Source organism: Papio anubis, chromosome 7 (genome assembly GCF_008728515.1).
Source record: "Papio anubis isolate 15944 chromosome 7, Panubis1.0, whole genome shotgun sequence".
Taxonomy (NCBI): Eukaryota; Metazoa; Chordata; class Mammalia; order Primates; family Cercopithecidae; genus Papio; species Papio anubis.
Window position 1 is genome coordinate 41,094,908 of NC_044982.1, and position 22,087 is coordinate 41,116,994.

General features: G+C 38.9%; 1 protein-coding gene across 6 annotated transcripts in view; it reads right to left on the minus strand.

The window, feature by feature from the left end:
* Window positions 1–22,087, minus strand: part of FUT8 (fucosyltransferase 8) — a 344,473-nt gene that overhangs the window by 294,222 nt on the left and 28,164 nt on the right. Inside the window, exon 2 of one of the 6 annotated variants that reach the window (XM_031668043.1) lies at window positions 16,325–16,406. The exons of 4 other annotated variants lie outside the window; for them this stretch is intronic. The gene's annotated coding sequence lies outside the window, so the exon portion shown is untranslated. Of the gene's footprint in view, window positions 1–4,806; window positions 4,961–16,324; window positions 16,407–22,087 lie in introns of those variants that run through there. One more of the 6 variants, XM_017961258.3, reaches the window with a different exon arrangement.

Here is a 22,087-nt window from a genome sequence, read left to right on the forward strand (position 1 = left end):
ATAATGAAAGATACATAAATAGAATATATGCAGAAGATATAATAATTATCTGAAGTAAGATTAAGCATATCAATGTCAATAATAAATTCAAAGAGCTTAACTCTTCTATTGAAACAAGATTTTCAGATTGGCTCAGAAAGTAAAACCAATAGTACGCTATATACAAGGGCATACACCTAAAACAAAGTAATTAAGAAATATAAAAGGGAAAAAAGAGGAACAAAGGTATAACAGGCAAATATGGCCAGGTACAGTGGTTCACGCCTGTAATTGCAACATTTTGGGGGCCAAGGCGGGCAGATCACTTGAGGTCAGGAGTTTGAGACCATCCTGGCCAACACGGTGAAACCCTGTCTCTACCAAAAATACAAAAATTAACTGGGTGTGGTGGTGGGTGCCTGTAACCCCAGCTACCCGGAAGACTGAGGCAGGAGAATCACTTGAACCTGGGAGGCGGAGGTTGCAGTGAGCCAAGATCGCGACATTGCACTTAGCCGTGGGAGACACAACAATCCGTCTCAAAAAAAAAAAAAGAAAACAGGAAAATACAATCAAAAAGAAAACACGGGTTATGATCTTAATACCTCACAATGTAAAATTCAGGCCAAAAAGCATCTAACAAGACAAAGGAGGACACTTCTTTATGCTGAAGGCCAAATTAACAATGAAAAAGAAAAATCAGTTATGAATATCTATTAACCAAAGAGCATGGTCACAACCTTGCAAAGCAAAAATCTATAGTAGATGCATGGAGAAATTAATGGAAACAGAATAATAGCAGGTAAAGCAATAGACGACCTAAGTAACACAATCAATAAGGTAGATTTTACTATATTGTATTTATTATATTGAGTTTTATACTCTGATAGAGAATACAACCCCATTTCAAGTAGACACAGGCTAATTCACAAAAATTGGCCATATATATGGTCATAAATCTCAATAAGTTCAAAAGTAGAAATAACACAAACTACCTATGAATATACACACAATGCAATGCATCCAGAACTGCAAGAAAATAAATTTCTGTTGTTTAATATCATCCAATCTGTTGTATTTTGTTATGGAAGACTAATACAATTACAGACCAATATCTTCCATGAACAAACATACAAAAATACTTTAACAAAATATCAGCTAATAATATTATAATATAATAAAATCTGGCAATATAGTAGTTCCCCCTTATTCATAGGGGTCCAAGACCCCCAGTGAATGCCCAAAACTGCAGATACTTCCAAACTCTATACACCATGTTTCGTTTCGTTTTGTTTTTTTGAGACGGAGTTTCGCTCTTGTTGCCCAGACTGGAGTGCAATGGTGCGATCTTGGCTCACTGCAACCTCTGCCACCCGGGTTCAAGCGATTCTCCTGCCTCAGCCTCCTGAGTAGCTGGGATTACAGGAGTACGCCACCACGCCTGAATAATTTTTGTATTTTTAGTAGAAACGCGGTTTCACCATGTTAGCCAGGCTGGTCTCGCACTCCTGATGTCAGGTGATCCACTTGCCTCGGCCTCCCAAAGTGCTGGGATTATAGGCATGAGCCACCACACCCAGCCCACCATGTTTTTTTCTATATATACACACTGTATAATATGCATACAACAGACAAAGGGATAATTCAGTCCTGGGCAGGGCGGCACGAAATTTCATCATGCTACTCAGAATACAGTGAAATTTAAATTTAAAATGTATGAATGGTTTATTTCTGAAAGTTTCCATGTCATATTTTCAGACTTCAGCTGATCACAGGTAACTAAAACCATGGAAAGCAAAACTGCACAAGAGACTACTGTATTAAGCATTTATCCTGGCTTTTTAGAAGGAGCTGTAATATACTCTCAATTGACAAGGAAAAGCTACTTATTATAGAAGAATAATAAATACTGAAAAAAATATTACAATTTTTAAAATCATCATTTTGTAACTCCCAATTAATTAATTCAAGCAAGTATCATCAATGAATGTTCAAAACATTACATAAAGGATAGTTAGGGAACAGACTTTTAGGAGATTGTCAAAGTAGCCTCCCATAATTTTACTTGCTAAATTGCAGAGATAAATGTTCCTTTACAATGGAGAGAGCTAGTGGGTCACCATAGTAACCAAATTATCAAACTTAACATCCCCACCAGTGGAGAAATGACTTTATGTGCTTTGTAATACCACAGTATCATCTACAAAGTGTCTTGCCCAAAACTGTTTAATGCAAATGAAGCAAGCCTACCTTCCATCTACAAGTATATAAGAAACAGAAAAACCACAAGAAAATAAATCAAGAATGTGTGACATTATATGAAACAATCAGCCTGGTCTCTTCGGAAAATAAATCTCATGAGTTACAAAAATTAGGGTGACTTCTCCAGAGCACAATAAACTGAAGATCCTTAACGACCAAATGCAATGTATGAGACTTGATCAGATACTGTTTGAAAAATACACATTTAAAAGATGTTCAGGGAGGCTGGGTGGCTCACGCCTGTAATCCCCACACTTTGAAAGGCCAAGACAGATGGATCACCTGAGGTCAGGAGTTTGAGACCCGCCTGGCTGACATTGCAAAATCCTGTCTCTACTAAAAATATAAAACTTAGCCGGGCGTGATGGCACATGCCTATAATCCTAGCTACTCGGGAGGCTGAGGCAGGAGAATCACTTGAACCTGGGAAGCAGAGGTTGTGGCGAGCCAAGATCATGCCACTGCACTTTAGCCTGGGCAACAGAGCAAGACCCTGTCTCAAAAAATATAAATAAATAAATATATATAAAAAGATGTTCAGGGATAACTAAAGAAATCTGAATTACTATTCAATGATATTAGGAAATTATTACTTTTCTTAGTTGTGATGATGATATCCTGGTTACAAAAGAATGTCCTATTTTCAAGTGATGTATGCTGGAGTATTTAGGGATGAATCACATTTTCGACTTTTTTCAAATAGTTCAGCAAAAAAAAGTGTGACACATACATACAAAGAGACAGACATAAAGACAATAAAGTGGCTGGGTGCCATGGCTCATGTCTGTAATCCCAGCATTTGAGAGGCCAAGGCGGGTGGATCACTTGAGGTCAAGAGTTTGAGACCAGCCTGACCAACATGGTAAAACCCCATCTCTACTAAATACAAAAAATAAGTCAGGCGTGGTGGTGCATGCCTGTAATCCCAGCTACTTGGGAAGCTGAGGCAGAAAAATCGCTTGAACCCGGAGTCGGAGGTTGTAGTGAGCCGAGATTGCGCAATTGCACTCCAGCCTGGGCAACAAGAACAAAACTCCATCGAGAAGAGGAGAGTGCAGACAGAGAAGAGAGGAGAGAAGAGAACTTGGTACACAGTTACTACTCTTTCCATTTTTCTTTCAGAGGAGGGGAGGGGAGGGGAGGGAAGGAGGAGGAGGAGGGGGAAGAGACAACTGGGTATACAGTTACTACTCTTTCCATTTTTCTTTCCTCATTTTATCCTGGTCTGAAAAATAATGTCCTTATTTTATAGTTGAGAAAACTGAGGATCAGTGAGATAAGTAACTTCTCTCACATAGTTCAATGTCAAAACCAAGACCAAGATCCAAATCCACTGCGCTACAGCCTGGGCAACAAAGCAAGACCACATCTTAAAAGAAAAAAAAAATCTCCTATCTTTCATTCACAGCTCTGGGTTTTCTTTACGCCATGAAGTTACTGGCCAATCTTACATAAATTATATTATAAAACAAGCACCCTCAGGAAGAAAGGTTAAACTGAGGAAAGAAATAACAAAGTTAGTTCAAATAATTAGGAAAAAAGTTTAAGCCTACATAACATACAGTAAGAAAATATCTTTTAGATATATTTCAGTTTTTTGGTTTTTCAGGTTTTCTTGAGACAGAGTCTCACTGTCACCTAGGCGAGAGTGTAGTGGCACGAACACAGCTCACTGCAACTTCTAACTCCTGGGCTCAAGTGGTCCTCCCACCTCAGCCTCCAGAGGACTTAGGACTACAGGCCCATGTCACCACACCAAGTTTTTAATTTTTGGTGGAGACAGGATCTTACTCTATTGTCCTAGCTAGAATACTGTGGCGTGGTCATGGTTCACTGCAATCTCAAATTACTGGCCTCAAGTGATCCTCCCATCCTGGCCTCCCAAAGTGATGGGATTATAGGCATGAGCTACTGAGCCCAGTATAGTCGTTCTTAAAAGCGTTGAAAAATCATTTTATAACCAAGTATATATTCCATTTATACAATCTTTTTAAGTAGAATATATCCCAATGAATGCCACAGCTTCTTTGATTTGCAAACAGAATATCAAAGTAAAGTCCTTAAGGCTGAAGTTACTACTAGTTGCTAACCAATTTTCCTTTTGTAGGACCCAGATACTCAATCTCACATATACTGTTTTTAAGTTGATTTCAAGTTGTTGTTGCCTATGATAAAATAAGAGATATGTAAGTCATATTCTACTAAAAATATCCTGGATTATATGTGAATCATAACTTTGCCATTCAATTTTTATTATACCCTGAACTTTAACCCCACCAAGCCAGAAATAATAAAACTAAAGTTCATCTTGGGAGAGGGGAGAGACAGCTAAGATGATACTCATTTCTCCCCCTTTCTTAATCAGCCCTCAAACTAAATGATCAAACACAGTATTCCCCAATATTTTTGGCACTAGGGACCAGATTTGTAGAAGACAATTTTTCCACAGACATGGGGGACAGGAGGAGGGGTGGTTTTGGGATGATTCAAGCACATTCCATTTATTGTATACTTTATTTTTTATTATTACATTGTAATATGTAATGAAATAATTTTACAACTCACCATAATGGAGAATCAGTGGGAGCCCTGAGCTTATTTTCCTGCAGCTAGATGGTCCCATCTGGGGATGACAGGAGACAGTAACACATCATCAGACTTTTAGATTCTCATAAGGAGTGCACAATCTGGATCCCTTGCATGTGTGTTTCACAACAGGGTTCATGCTCCTATGAGAATCTAATGCCATCATTGATAACAGGAGGCAGAGCTCGGGCAGTAATGCAAGCAATGGGGAGCGACTGTAAATACAGATGAAGCTATGCTTGTTCACCCACTGCTCACTTCCTGCTGTACAGCTCAGTTCCTAATAGGCCATGGACTGTGATACCAGAATTAGGGACCCCGATCTAACACATACTATTAAAATTCTACTGTTGGTGAAACATATAACGTCCTTTATTTTTACTTTTCCCAAACTGGCAAAACACTGTTTCTTAAAGCTAATTCACAAAATGTTCAAATGCAAAAGAAGAAAAAAAGGTTAAAATTCCAAGAGTTGGTAAAACAGTTTCTACTGAATGACAGCTTAAGATTATAGACAATATTCTATTTTTGTGACGATGTTCATCTCTCATGACTCATGATCCAAATTAATAAATTCTCTATCTTCTTTACCCTACACTACCACAAACTTTGAAAACAATACCACCACATCAACTAAAAAGACATTCATACCATTTCTCATTTATTTCCTTTCAGGCTAAGCAATTCATTCAATTTTTATAATTTTAAGTTGTTTCTTTTAAAAGACTAAAATATGCTTGTATCACGTCTTTGTCAGGGCAAATCTCAGGTGAGACAAAAAGATTTAATTCATAAAATTAGCTACAATTCAATATTGTAAGAGATGCTTACCTTAGATGCTAAGACCACATTCAGGGTTCATGGCCTGGGAAGACCACAATAAAAATCTTAACCATGATTCTTCTAGTGCCTCAATATACTCAAAAGTCAAAGCATTTTTACTAAATGTGCCTCTACGAAAAAAAAAAAAAAAAGTATGGTTCTTAGGTGTGTCTCAGAGCAGAAGACCAGTCAATTCTTGAAAGAAGGAACAGGAGGAATTTATCCTTTAAAATAAGTACTTTCTAAAGAAGCCCACATACACTTTCTTTGCCCTTGCTTAGTCAGAGTCCCATAAGATACGTACTTAAAACCAAACGATAATTCAAACCCAAAAACTAAAACTCTCTTAGATAAGGGACAGAACACCTATGGGAAGTGGGTTTACAACCCAGTTAACAATGGTCTTACAAGCACACACTGGTCAAGTCTAGCAGGCAGTATGACCTTAAGTTTGTGCTATAACTTCCTAAACCATGATTTGATCTCAGATCCCTAAAATAACATAACAGTAATTTTCCAGAGGTGATGTCACCAAGATGGCAAAGTAAGACATACCAGCCTTCATTTCTCCATTAAAAAAAAAGAGAGAGAGAACTATCCACCCAAACCAAATAGCCCAGAGAGAACTTACCAGCCCATTAAAGAATCTACAGAAACACAATGGAGCAACAAAACAGAGACATAGAAAGGATCACTGGTAAGTTCAACACATCTGAGATGCCATGAGATAGCTAGGAACAAAGAAGAAAGGTAGAGGCTACTGGTATAAGACACATGGCAGGAACCACTGTGGTTCTCAGCGGGATACTCTGCAGAGGACACTAGCATCTCTTGCAACTGAGGAACCAACAGCCATTTCCACTTGGGAAGAGAAAGAGGTGGTTGGTTACACACCTCACCTCACCCAAGAAGGGACCAAAGTTGAGCCACTTCACAAAAGAAGCCACCACTTTTCCCAACCCCTGCACATGCCCCGAACTCAGAAACACAGCTTCCTCATAAATATCCACAATCCAGACCCAGGTTCTGTGGCTGCAATGCGACCACCCACATCTCTAACACTCATACTATTGCCATAGCAAGGTGGTTCACACTCTGGAACCCTAGAGCCAAGCTCTCACTGCATGTGCCCATGCTCTGCACACCAGCCCAGCTGCCATAAAGAACTAAGCCCTGCCACAGCCCAGAGCTCCACTAACTCTGAGCAAGCCTATGCTCCTGTTCTTTGCTCCCCAGCTGAATTACAAGCATACAAGCATCTACATCTCGCACAGTGTTACTAACATAGGAGCAGGGGTACCTGCAACCCAGGCAACAGTGTTTTACTGCTCCAGATCCCAGAGCCACAGACCCTTCACTCACACTTGTGCTTCAGGCCTCAGCTCCATGACTGATCCATTAAATATAAGGCAATAAGAAACATGAAAAAACAAAGAGACTGTATTAGTCCGTTTTCACATTGCTACAAAGATCCTACCTGAGACTGGGTAATTGGAAGGAGGTTTAATTGTCTTACAGTTCCTCATGGCTGGGGAGGCTTCAGGGAACTTACAATCATGGCAGAAGGCAAAGAGGAAGCAAGGCACATCTTCATAAGGCAGAAGGAGAGAGAGAGAGAGAGTGCGCGCTCAAGGAAAACTGCCACTTTCAAACCATCAGATCTCATGAGAACTCCCTCACCATCACGAGAACAGCATGGGGGAAATCGCCCCCATGATCCAATCACCTCCACCAGGTCCCTCCCTCGACACATGAAGATTACAATTCAAAATTAAATTTGAGTGGAGAGACAGAGACAAACCATGTCAGAGACATACCACCACCAAAAGAATATAATAATGTTGAGATATTACTATATCCGGCTCCAAAGAAATACTAGTATAGGCCAGGCACAGGGCCTCACACCTAAAATCCCAACACTTTGGGAAGTCAAGGCAGGCCAATCGCTTGAGCTCAGGAGTTTGAGACCAGCCTGGGCAACACAGTGAAACCCCGTCTGTGCTAAAAATAACAAAAATTAGCCAGGAGTGGTGGCACATGCCTGTAGTCTCAGCTACTTGGGAAGCTGAGGTGGGAGGATTGCTTGAACCCAGGAGGTCAAGGCTGCAGTGAGCCATGGGCATGCCACCGTGCTCCAGCTGAGGCAACAGAACCAGACACTGTCAAAAAAGGAAGGAAGGAAGGAGGGAGGGAGGGAGGGAGGGAAGGAAGGGGAGAGAAGAGGAGAGGAGAAGAGAGAGGAGAGAACAGAAAGGAAATATAAAAACTGCCCAACAACACATTTAAAACAATTGCTTTAAAGTTCAGCAAACTTCAAAGTAGAACTGACCAAATATAAGAAAAAAATCCATGAACTTGCAAACAGGTTATTTGAAAATATACACCCAGAAGGGAAAAAAGGGGAAAACATGAAAAAAAAATAAATAAAGAAAGGTTACAAGATTTATAGGATAGCATAGAGAAAATTTTCAGATTTTAAGAGCTGAAGAAAGAGAAGAGACAGACAAAGGGGCAGAAAGTTTATTTGAAGAAACAATAGCAGAGTCAGGTGTGATGGTATGTGCCTGCAGTCCCAGTTACTCAAGAAGCTGAGGCTGGAGGATTGCTTGAGCACAGGAGTTCAAGTCCAGCTTGGGCAACATAGCAAAACTCTGCCTGAAAGGTAAAGAAAGGAAAGGGAAACAGAAAGGAAAGAAAAGTAGAAAACTTTCCAAATCTGGGGAAAGATATAAACATTGGCAGGACATAGTGGTACATAATCCCGGCACTTTGGGAGGCCAAAGTGAGAGCAACATACTAAGACCCGATCTCTACAGGAAAAAAAAAAAAAAAAATTCGCCAAGTGTGGTGACATGTGTCTGTAGTCCCAGCTACTCAGGAGGAAGTGGGAAAACTGCTTGAACACAGGAGTTGGAGGCTTCAGTAAGCTATGATTGCACCACTGCACTCCAGCCTCAGTGACAGAGTGAGACCCTGTCTCTTTAAAGAAAAAAAGGAAATATCCAGGTACAGGAAAGTCAAAGTTCTGTAATCAAATTCAATCCAACCAAAACTACAAAATACATTGAACTCAAACTGTCAAAAATCAAAGACAAACAGGTTCCTGAAAGCAGCAAGAAAAAAGAAGCAAATTCCATATGAGCGAGCTTCAATATGGCTAGCAGCAGATTTCTCTGCAAAAATGTACAGGTCAGGAGACAGTGGGATGATATACTCAAAGGGCCGATGGGGGGAAAAAACTGCTAACCAAGAATACTTTACCTGGCAAAGCTGTCCAGAAATAAAGAGAATTTCACAAACAAAAGCTGTTTGCTGTTAGGTTCTTTTGGTGGTGGTATGTCTCATCACCACTAGACTTGTCTTACAAGAAATGCTAAAAGGAGTTGTTCAAAAAGAAAGAAAAATATTAGTAACACGAAAACACATGAAAGTAAAAAATTACTGGTAAAAGTAAGCACAGCGTCAAAATAAGAATATGCAGATACTATAATGATGCCGGGTAAATCACTTACGTCGTTAGTGTGAGGTTAAAAGACAAAACTACGGCCGGGTGCAGTGGCTCACTCCTGTAATCCTAGCACTTTGGCAGGCTGAGGCGGGCAGATCACCTGAGGTCAGGAGATCGAGACCCTCCTGGCCAAAAGGGTGAAACAACATCTCTACTAAAAATACAAAAAATTAGCCGGGCATGGTGGCACGCGCCTGTAGTCCCAGATACTCGGGAAGCTGAGGCAGGAGAATTGCTTGAACCCAGGAGGCGGAAGTTGCAGCGAGCTGAGATCACGCCACTGCACCCTCCAGCCTGGGCCACAGACAGAAACTCCATCTAAAAAAAAAAAAGAATTAAAAAAACAAAAAACAAAACTATTATAATAGCTACAAGAATTGTTAAGAGATAAACAATATAAAAAGATGTAAACTGTGACATCAAAAACATTAAATGGAGGTATTAAAAGCAGAGGGTTTTTTTATGTGATCAAAGTTAAGTTGTTATTAGCTTCAACTAGCCAGTTATGAATACAAGGTGTTCCATGTAAGCCTCATGGTAACCAAATAGCAAAAACCTATAGTAGATATACAAAAGACAAGAAGTAAAGCATCAAAGCATACCATAGAGGAAAGCATCTAATCACAAAGGAAGACAGCAGGAGAGGAAGAAACAAAGGATCTACAGAGCAAACAGAAAACAATTAACAAAGTAACAGTAGTACATTCTTACCTATCAGTAATTACAATGAATGTAAATGTATTAAATTCTCCAATCAAAAGACACAGAGTAGCTGAATAGATTTAAAAAGAACAGGACCCAACAATAGCTGTCTCATGGTATCCATAGGGGTTTAGTTCCAGGATTACCCACAGATACCAAAATCTATGGCTACTCAAATCTCTAACATAAAATGGCGCTGCACTTGCATGCAACTATGTAAATCCTCCCAAATACTTATAATTATCCTCACATTACTTTAAATACTGAAAGCAATCTCAATGTTATGTAATAGGTGTTATACTCTATTAGTTTTTATTTGTGGATATTTTCAATCTGCAATGGGTTAAATATGGATGCAGCACCCATCTATCCACGTATATGAGGAGCCAACTTTAGACTACAAGAGAATCATTTACTCTTTAAGAACCCACATAGACTGTAAGTAAAGTAAAAGAAAAAGATATTTCATGCAAATAACAACCAAACCTACTCCAGTAAGCAGGGGTAGCTATACTTAGGAAAAACAGACTTTCAGAAAAAGACTATAAAAATAATGAATGTCAGTATTTATTTATTCATTTATTATTTTTTGAGACAGGGGTCTTACTCTGTCACCCAGGCTGGAGTGCAGTGGTGCAATCTTGGCTCATTGCAACCTCTGTCTCCCAGGTTCATGCCATCTTCCCACCTCAGTTTCCCAAACAGCTGGAACCACAGGCATGCACCACCATGCTTGGGTAATTTTTGTATTTTTTGAAGAGACAGGGGTCTCTCCCTGTTGCTCAGGCTGGTCTCAAACTTCTGAGCTCAAGCCAATCTGCCTGCCTCCGCCTCTCAAAGCACTGGGATTACAGAAGTGAGCCACCACACCCAGTCGGAATGTCAATATTTAATAATAAAGGGATCGATTAATCAAGAAGCTGTAACAATTATAAGTATATACAGACCCAATATCAAAGCACTTAAATATACGAAGAGAATATCAGTAGATCTGAAGAGAGAGATTGCAATAGAATAATAGTAGGAAACCTCAATATCCCATTTTCAACAATGAACAGACACAGACAGAAAATCAATAAAAAAACATTGGAGTTGAACTGCACTTTAGACTAAATGGATGGACCTAATAGGCATATACCAAACATTCTATCCAACAGCAGTATAACACACATTCTCCCCAGGAGTTCACAAAATATACTAACGACACATAATATGTTAGGCCATAGAAGAAGTTTTAACAAGTTTAAGAAGATAATAAATCATTCCAACCACAATGGTATGAAACCAGAAATCAGTAACAGGAAAAATTCTGAAAAATTCAAAGATACTGGCATACCTTGTTTCATTGTTTTTTACTTGATTGCAATTCACAGATACTATGTTTACTACAAATTGAAAGTTTGTGGCAACCCTGTGTCAAGCAAGTCTGTCAGTGCCATTTCTCCAACAGCATGTGCTCACTTCATGTCTCTGTGTCACATTTTGGTGATTCTCACAATATTTCAAACTTTGCCATTATTATTGTATCTGTTATGATGATCTCTGATCAGTAATCTCTGATATTCCAACTGTAATTGTTTGGGGGCACCACAAACTGTACCCATTTAAGACAACAAACCTAATGTGTAAATGTTGTGTACGTTTTGACTGCTCCACTGACTGGCCATCTCTCTCAATTTCTCTCCTCTCCTCACGCCTCCCTATTCCCTGAAATACAACAATACTGAAACGAAGCCAATTAATAACCCTCCAATGGCCTCTAAGCGTTCAATGAAAGGAAAAGTCACACATCAAAAGCGAGAAATGATTAAGCAAGGCAGATTAAAAGCCAATAGGTCAAAAGCTACGCCTGTTGGGCCAAACAGCCAAGTTGTAAATGCAAAAAAAAAGTTCTTGAAGGATATTATAAGCGCTACTCCAGTGAACACATGAATGATAAGTGAAACAGCGTTATTACTGATAATGGAGAAAGTCTGAGAGGTCTGAACAGAAAGATCAAACCAGGTAAGCCAATGTCTAATCCAGGGCAAGACCCTAACTCTCTTCCGTTGTATGAAGGCTAAAAGAGGTGAATAAACTATAAAAGAAAAGCTGGAAGCTAGCAGAGATTGCTTCATGAAGTTTAAGAAGCTGTATCCAGAACAAAAAGTACAAAGTGAAGCAGCCAGTGCTGATGTAAAAGCTGCAGCAAGTTATTCAAAAACATCTAGCTAAAATCATTGATGAAGGTGGCCACACTGAACAACAGATTTTCCATGAGGACTAAAGAGCCTTCTACTGGAAAAAGATGCCATCTAAGACTTCACAGCTAGAGAAGAGAAGTCAATGTTAGCTTCACAGCTTCAAAGTACAGGCTCTCTTGTTAGAGGCTAATGCAGCTGGTGACTTAAACTTGAAGCCAGTGCTCATTTATCATTCCAAAAATTCTAGGGTCCTTAAGAATTACACTAAATCTACTCCACCTGTGCTCTATAAATGGCCCCTATCTGTTTGCAACATGGTTTACTGAATAGTTTAAGCCCACTGTTAAGACCTACTGCTCAGTAAAAAAGATTTCTTTCAAAATATTACTGCTCATTGACAATGCACCTGGTCACCCAAGAGCTCTGATACAGATGTACAAGGAAATGAATTGTTTAGGCTGTTTCTGCATTGCTATAAAGAAATACCTGAGGCTGGATAATTTATAAAGAAAAGAGGTTTAGTTGGCTCATGGTTCTGCAGGTTTTGCAAGAAGCATGGTGCTGACGTCTGCTCGGTCTCTAGAGGTTTACAATCATAGCAGAAAGCGAAGGGGGAACAGGAATGTCACACGGCAAAAGCAGAGCAAGAGACAAGAGAACAAGGTGTCACACTTTTAAACAGCCAGATCTCATCACTATCATAAGGACAGCACCAAGGGGATGTTGCTAAATCATTCATGAGAAATCCACCCCCATGATCCAATCACCTCCCACCACGCCCCACCTCCAATACTGGGGATTACAACTCAACATGAGATTTGGGAAGGGGACACAAATCCACACTGTATCATAAATGTTGCTGTCATGCCTGCTAACAAAACATCTATTCTGCAGCCTATGAATCGATGAGTAATTTCAACTTTCAAGTCTCATTACTTAACAAATACATTCATGAAGCCATAGCTGCCACAAATAGTGATTCCTCTGATGGACGTGGGCAAAGTTAACTGAAAACCTTCTGTAAAGGATTCACCATTCTAGATGTCACTAGGAACATTCATGATTCATGAGAGGAAGTCAAAATATCAACATTAACAGTTTAGAAGAAGCTGATGCTAACTCTAATGGGTTACTTTAAGGTGTTCAAGACTGTAGTGAAGGAAGTAACTGCAGATATGGAAAGAGCAAGAGAAGTAGAATTTAAAGTGGAGCCTGAAGATGTGACTGAATTGCTGCAATCACGAGATCAAACTTGAATAAAAGAGGAGTTGCTCCTCATGGATAAGTAAATAAAGTGGTTTCTTGAGATGGAATTGACTCCTGGTGAAGATACTGCAAACACTACTAAAATGACAGATGATTTAGAAGATTACACTAACTTAGTTGATAAAGCAGTGGCAGGGTTTCAGAGGACTGACATCAAATTTGAAAAGAAGTTCTTCTGTAGCTAAAATGCTGTCAAACAGCACATGCTACAGAGAAATCTTTGTGAAAGGAAAGAGTCCATAGATATGGCAAACTTCATTGTTGTCTTATTTTTTAAAATGACAGAGGACTTGGTGGTGTGCACCTGTAGTCCCACTACTAGGGAGGCTGAAGTAGGAGGATCATTTGAACCAAAGAATTCAAGACGCAGCCTGAGCAACACGGTGAAAGCCCAACTCTTAAAACACACACACACACACACACACACACACACACACACACAAATTGCCACAGCCACCCCAATCTTCAGCGACCTCTACCCTGATCAGTCAATAGCCATCAATATCACAGCAAGACCCTTCACCAGCAAAAACATTACTAGCTATTTTTAGCAATAAAGTATTTTTTAATTAAGGTATGTACATTATTTTAGACATAATGCTATTGCACACTGAACTACAGTATAGCATAAATAAAATTTTTATATACTACTGGGAAACCAAAAAAATTTGTGTGACTCATTTTATTTGCTTTATTCAGGTAGTCTGAAACCCAACCAGCAGTATCTCTGAGGTATGCCTATATACGCCTAATAAAACCTAGCTATAATTATTATTCCTGTTATTATAAGGTTTATTATCTGTTTTCTTCAACTGATAGTCTAATTTAATTATATTTTATTTAATATCAGTGTAAAACCAACTGCATGGAGTATACATACAGTATAATGTCAGCAACTACATTGATGCTTTAAATTACTTCAATCTCCTGACAACCTTATGAGCTAGTTATTAACCCATTTCGTAGATAATGAAATAGAAGTGTGGTAAAGTAACTTCTTTCTTCCAAGTCACACAATTAATATATAGCAGAATAAGTCTGCTATCAAAGGCCATGATCTTACTCATTTCACTTTACTTACTGGGAAGTTAAGAGCCAGGCACTCTGAGGGGGTAAAAAAAAGTAGTATAAGTAATGGACCTTAACCTAAAGATATCCACATCCTAAAATCCACTCAGCAAATATTTACTGAACTACTATTACGTTCCAGATACTGTTTTAAGCTAAATCAAAGCTGTTTTTATTGGTGGCACTAGTCAGGGCTCCCTCCAACTAGTACTAATTCTATTACATGATAATCTCCATTGCCAGTGAATTTTGGAGAAATGGCTGTTTCCACAGCATCAACAGAAAATTTCCAAAATAAGCCTGGAACAACTTGACATACTAATAAGAAAAAAGTTATCAAAGAGTAGTAGCATCATGTTAAGAGGATTCAGAAGCTCTTCAAAGTGGCTCTTACTGATGGCTGGGTATGATGGCTCACATCTGTAACCCCAGCACTTTGGGAGGCTGAGGCAGGGCTGCTTGAGCCCAGGAGTTCTAGACCAGCCTGGACAACATAGCAAGACCCTGTCTTTAGAAAACAAAAAAAGAGAGACAGGGTGAGGGGCAGGCTCCCACTGGTCAAAGATGTAACAACAATTTGAGTTTCATTAAGTATATTAATTGCAATGAATGAAAATCCAAACATGTTAAAAAAAAAAAAAAAAAAAAGGCCCTAAAACACCTTCACAGGTTTAGATGTAACAGTTCAGTATCTTGAAAACTGGTAAATAAAAATAAAGAATCAAGTATTTATCCTGCTTTTCTTGTGAATTATACTATTTAATAACCAGTGATGAAGAGAGTATTCTATGGAAGTATGCTAAGTAATACATTAAAAAGAAATAATTTAGAGTATCACTATCACTATTTTGCAACCTCGAATGAATTAATCCATCTAAGTAGTGAGTATCAATGGCTGCTAATGTCACAAAGAGAGTCATCCAAATAGCCAAGTGCCTTCTGATGACACACTTCCTACTGCCTTGCCAAAGGGATCACACTTAATTAGGATCAAGCCTCTGAATCCAGTTGAAAATCTACAGGGCATACAGAGAACAGAGAAAAGTGCTAAACTGCACTATTAGTATGCAATCAGTAGAATGCAAACTGTGGGAAACTCTACAAGTCAAACGGCCCAGGGTTCAATAGCTAACTTGTAAGAAAAAGAGACAGATGAGAGGGGGGACCTGTAGATTAAAAGGCTTAAAAGACATATCAAATTCAAAAAACATATACACACAGTATTACAATGTCTAAGCATATAATATCACTTGGGTGATAAAACCAATGAACAGCATTATTTCAATAAATGGTAGCTGTTAACCTATTTAAAAATGTGAAGTTGTACTAGGTGACCATCCCAATTCTTTGCACATGATTACAGTGCTAATTAATTTAATATGAACGGTTTTCTAGCTGGGCACGGTCGCTCACACCTGTAATCCTAACACTTTGGGAGACCAAGGCAGGAGGATCACCTGAGCCCAGGAGTTCAAACCAGCCTGAGGAACATAGTGAGACTCTGTTTCTACTTTTTAAAAAACAAAAAATAAAGGTTTTCTGTACATCAGTCACTTTTCATACAAATCCTTGAGACTTAAAAAAAAACTAATAGAGGAAACATTAGACAGTATTTATATAAGTTTGACCAGTAGTTAGACCAAATGCCTTATAAAGTAGACACACATTCAGTTTCTTTGTATGTCTTCAATTTTATTTCTTAAGTTAACATATAGTAAAACAGACTTTTGGGAAGAAGTAGGAGTATACAGTTCTACGAATTTCAACACACATATATCCATACTCAGGATCAGAACAGTTCTATCACCCCAAAAACTCCCTCATGCTCTCTCTCCATAGTCACACACTCTCCCCATCCATAACCCCAGGTATCCTAGTCCATTTTGTGCTGCCATAACAGAATACCTGAGAGAGGATAATTTATAAACAACAGAAATTTGTTTCTCACAGCTCTGGAGGCTGGTAAGTCCAAGATCAAGGTGCCAGCATCTGGTGAGGATCTTTCTGGCTGTAAACACTCATGGTAAAAGCTGGAGGACAAAAGGAGACAAATGCTACATCCTCACATGGCAGAAAAGCACAAGAAAGCAAGCCCTTTTTATTCCTTTATCTATTATTTATTTTTGAGATGAAGTTTCGCTCCGTCACCCAAGCTGTAGTGTAGTAGCATGATCTCAGCTCACGGCATCCTTCGCCTCCCGGGTTTAAGCAATTCTCTGCCTCAGCCTCCCGAGTAGCTGGGATTACAAGCATCCACCACCACGCCCATCTAATTTTTTTTGTATTTTTAGTAGCAACAGGGTTTAACCATCTTGGCCAGGCTGATCTTGAACTCCTGACCTCATGATCCACCCGCCTCGGCCTCTCAAAGTGCTGGGATTATAGGCGTGAGCCACCATGCCCCACCACAAGCCCTTTTTATAACATTAATCCATTTGTGAGTGCTCCCCCATATGAACCAATACATACACCTTCATTGGGCCCCCCTCCCAACACTGTTGCATTGGTGATTAAGTTTCAACATGAATTTTCAGAGGGGACAAAACATTCAAACCATAGCATTGGATAACCAGTACACATTTTCTATCACTACAGTTTTGTATTTTTGAAAATACATGTAAATGGAATCATGAGACTAGCTTTTTTTAAAAAGTATAATGCTTTGGAGATTCCTCCAAATTGCTACACTACACATATCAACAGTTCATTCCTTTTTATAATTGGTACATCATCCATTGTATGATGCACCATAGTTTGTCCATTCACACATTAATATTTGTCTACTTGTACATTACCATTTGGGTTGTTTCCAGTTTTTGGCAATTATGAACAGAGCATTACTGGTTTTTGCAGGAACATGTTTCATTTCCTTGGGTAAATACTTAGGAGTGGGACTGCCAGCTCATATGGTAACTTTATAAGAAACCACCAAATTGTTATCTGAAGTAGCTGTATACTTTTCTGTATTTCCATCTGCAAGGCAGGAGAGTTCTAGTTGCTCTATATCTCTGTCAGCTTGCTATTGTCTGGGTTTGTTGGTTTGTTTTGGTTTTACTTTTCTAATAGGTAAGTAATGGTATCTCATGATTTCTATTTGCACTTCCTACTGGCTAAATAGGTTTACGTACTCAGTTTTTTAAAAGAAATATTACATTTAACTCTACTTGTCAAAAGACTATGTTTACTATTTAGTATCCAGTCTGTTAATGAAAAGAAATGCTTTTATAAACTAAACTAAGCTTGATGTCTTTTCAGAACCATGTACATTAAGAGTTTCAAACTGGCCTCTCAAGCAATAAGAGAAAGTTTATGCAAATATTTTCAATTTGTTTTACAAATTTTTTTTTTTTTTTTTTTGAGACGGAGTCTCACTCTGTCGCCCAGGCTGGAGTGCAATGGCGCAATCTCAGCTCACTGCAAGCTCTGCCTCCGGGGTTCACAACCTTCTCCTGCCTCAGCCTCCTGAGGAGCTGGGACCACAGGTGCGTGCCACCACGTCCAGCTAATTTTTTGTATTTTTAGTAGAGACGGGGTTTCAACATGTTAGCCAGGATGGTCTCGATCTCCTGACCTAGTGATCTACCCGTCTCAGCCTCCCAAAGTGCTGGGATTACAGGCCGCGCCCGGCCCAAAACTCTTCATTTTTTAAAACAGTTTCGGGTTTACAGAAACATTCTGAAGATAATTCAGTGAGTTTCCACATACTACTCCCCTATCCAGTTTTCTCTATTATTAACATCTTACGTTAGTACGGTAAATTTTCTATACTTAATGAATACTGATCTATTAACTAAAGCCCATCGTTTTAAGTTCCTTCTGTCTGTGACAGTTTTACAGATTTCTCTGTTTTTGATGACCAGTTTTGTGGTGCAGTAGTCAGGTTTCCTTGTAGGATGCCCTTCTATACTGTATTGTTTTTGTTTTTTGTTTTTTGTTTTACATGAGATGAGGTCTCACTCTGTCACCCAGGATGGAGTGCAGCTGGCCCAACTTGGCTCACTGCAACCTCTGCCTCCTGGGCTCAAGCAATCCTCCCATCTCAGCCTCCCAAGTAGCTGGGATCACAGCAGGCATGTACCACCATGCCCAGCTAATTTTTTGTATTTTTTGGTAAAGACAGGCTGGTCTTAAACTCCTAAACGCAAGTAATCCACCTGCCTTGGCCTCCCAAAGTGCTGCGATTACAGGTGTGAGTCACCGCACCCGGCCTATACTGTATGTATGTATGTATGTATGTATGATAGTCAGTACCTCAAATGTCTGTGTCCTCAAATGTCTACCCCTGGCTGGGCACAGTGGCTCACTCCTGTAATCCCAGCACTTTGGGAGGCTGAAGCAGGCAGATCACAAGGTCAGGAGATCAAGACCATCCTGGCCAACATGTCTCTACTAAAAATACAAAATACAAAAATTGGCTGGGTGTGGTGGCACGTGCTTGTTATCCCAGAAACTTGGGAGGCTGAGGCAGGAGAATCAGTTGAACCTGGGAGGTGGAGACTGCAGTGAGCCAAGATCATGCCACTGTACTCTAGCCTGGCGACAGAGCAAGACTCAGTCTCAAAAAAAAAAAAAAAGTGTCCACCCTTAGCTGTTTCTGTTTTGCTCTGGATTCGTGCTTCTCAATCTGGATGCATCTAAGAATTATCTAGACAGCCCTTTGAAAACCCAGATTAAACCCCATTAAATTTGAGTAAACACAGGTGGGAACTGAACAATGAGAACACTTGGACACAGAGTGGGGAATATGATACACTGGGGGCTGTCGTGGGGTGAGGGGAGGGAGAAGGGATAGCATTAGGAGATATACCTAATGTAAATGACAAGTTAACGGGTGCAGCACACCAACATGGCACATGTATACATATGTAACAAACGTGCACATTGTGCACATGTGCCCTAGAACTTAAAGTATTTAAAAAAAAAAAAAAATTGAGTAAATACAAACTGATTTTTTTTTTTTTTTTTTGAGATGGAGTCTCACTCTGTCACCCAGGTTGGAGTACAGTGTCAAGATCTCAGCTTACTGCAACCTCTGCCTCCTGGATTCAGGTAATTCTTATGCTTCAGCCTCCCAAGTAGCTGGGATTACTTACAGGTGTGTGCCACCACACCAGGCTAATTTGGTTTTTTTGTTTTTTTGTATTTTTAGTAGAGATGGGATTTCACCACGTTGGCCAGGCTGGTCTTGAACTCCCAACCTCAGGTGATCCACCTGCCTTGGCCTCCCAAAGTGCTGGGATTAAAGGTGTAAACTACCATGCCCAGACATGTACTTACTTTTAAACATAAAATAATTTACCTACTAAACAAATCCATTGTGAACCAAAGCTTGGTTCGAATTTTTTAATAATTATCAACATATATGCGTATTTTACTAAAATTTATGAAGACAGAAAATGGTCACTATTCTAAGGTTCAGTACTACAAATTACAATTAAACTGACATTTGTATTACGACAACCCTAATCCCTTCTAACTCCACAAACATACTATACAGTAGATCTCCACATATCAAGTAGGGAAATAAATTCTAAAAGTTACAAAGAAAATTAAAAGTTGCCTGCCCCTCTTTAAAAATTTATATATCTTTCCACTTATCCTTCCATCTAAATAAGAAATTAACTACTAAAAAAATCTGTGTAAAATATACTTCAACATAACCAGCTTATATTCATTCATTTTTTTTCCTCTTTTAAGTGGTAGACACAGTTTCGAATATAAAATGTAGCTCTAGTTTTGCTAGCTTGAATCTAAATTCTAATTCCAGTTATAAATTGTTGCAGAGGTAAGGAAGTTTCTACTCAACCTCATTTAGGTGAAGGGTACTTCTCACTTACAATAAATGAGATCTTTGGACTATGCTTTAGCTTTTCACTCATTCTTGGTGTGTTTTACTGCCTTTATTGGTTCTTCATGGGCCCAAATAAAATTCTCACTAATACTTGTGACTTACCAATTATACCAACTATAGATGTCTAAAATTTAAGAGTTTAAAAAAAAAAATGACCTTAGGTGGCCAAAGAAGTCATTTTCCCACAAGAGGAACTCCAGATGGATACAATTTTTAAACTTTAATTGATAAATAAAAGTTATACATATGTATTGTGTACAACTGGATGTTTTCATATATGTGTATGTTGTGGAATGATTAAATCAAGCTAATTAACATACCTATTATCTCATATATCCAACCTTTTTTTGTTTTAATGGGTAAAATCTACTCTCTAGCTGGCAGGGTGGCACATGTCTGTAATCCCAGTTACTCAGTAGGCTGAGGCAGGAAGATTGCTTGTGCCCAGGAATTCTAGATAAGCCTGGGCAACACAGTGAGACTCCATTTCAATTAAAAAAAAAAACTACTTTCTAAGCAATTTTCAAGTATACAACACTTTATTATTAACTACAGTCAACCATGCTGTACACTGGATCTCCAGAACTTATTCCTTTATATACCTGAAACTGTACCCTTTAACCACATCTCCCCATTTCTCCCCAGCTGACAGCCCCTGGTAATCACCATTATATTCTCTGCTTCTGTGAGTTTAACTTTGTTAGATTCTACATATAAGTGAGATCATGCAGTATTTGTCTTTCTGTATCTGGCTTATTTCACTTAGCATAATGTCCTCCAAATTCTTCCATGTTGTTATAAATGTCAAGACTTCCTTCTCCTGAAAAGCTGAATAGTATTCCATTGTGTGTATATATATACACACATTTTCTTTATCCATTCATGTGTTGATGAACACTTAGGATGATTCCATATCTTAGCTACGGCAAATAGTGCTTCAACAAACTTACATAAGAGATAAGATAATTTTCTATTTGTAAAGAGATCCACGAGCAGAACCAGAGTGCTCAGCACTTACATGATGGTTTCTCAACACTAGGAGGCTTTTGTGCGTATTTTATTGTTGCTATTGGTGTTTAAGGGAGCATTTATTTTCCTTTAAAAGTATTCCACATCCATAGAGAAAAAACTTGTAGTTTCTTTTCCTCTCCATGAAACGCTTTATTAAATGAGTAATTTGTTTGAATAACAGACAGTATGGATTATGTACCAGGTAGGAACCCCCTTCAAAGTAAGAAAGAATATAGTTTCTATCACCCTTTAAAATTTGTTAAATATATTTATTACATTTAGGAGTATGGCTTTAAAGAAACTTCTGTCCTTCACATGACCTTCCAGTTCAAGTGTCCAGCAGAGTCTGACTTGAAATTATCAGAAGTTACTAAACAAAAGATTCTAATTAGCCTATATGAGGTACGTGTCCATTCTCTGAGGAAGACTGACTTGTTTCCCTCCATCTCTACTTCTGTTCTGAGTATTAGTATGATCCTCCTAAACCAGTTTGTCCATATCCTTATAGCCTCTTCCCCTACATGCAGTTCTAAAAACCTAGGACACAGCTGGTATTTTTGCTTACATATCCATCCTTGAACCAATAACTGTGACAGAAATAAGCTTCCATTTGGATCGTGTTACCAGGGTAGGGTAGGATGAGTTTTCCAAAACAGGCAAGTAAAAAGGGGTCTGTTAGTGATCTAGACATATTCCCTGGAGGAATTGCCGGCCGCCAATTAGCCAAACAAATCTGTATCAACTACAATTGGAGGGCAGGGGAGACTTAATGGATACATTGTTCTTTAGAAATTATATTTTTCATTAGGAAATAAAATATGTGTAACTGTGCTTACACATTCCTTCATA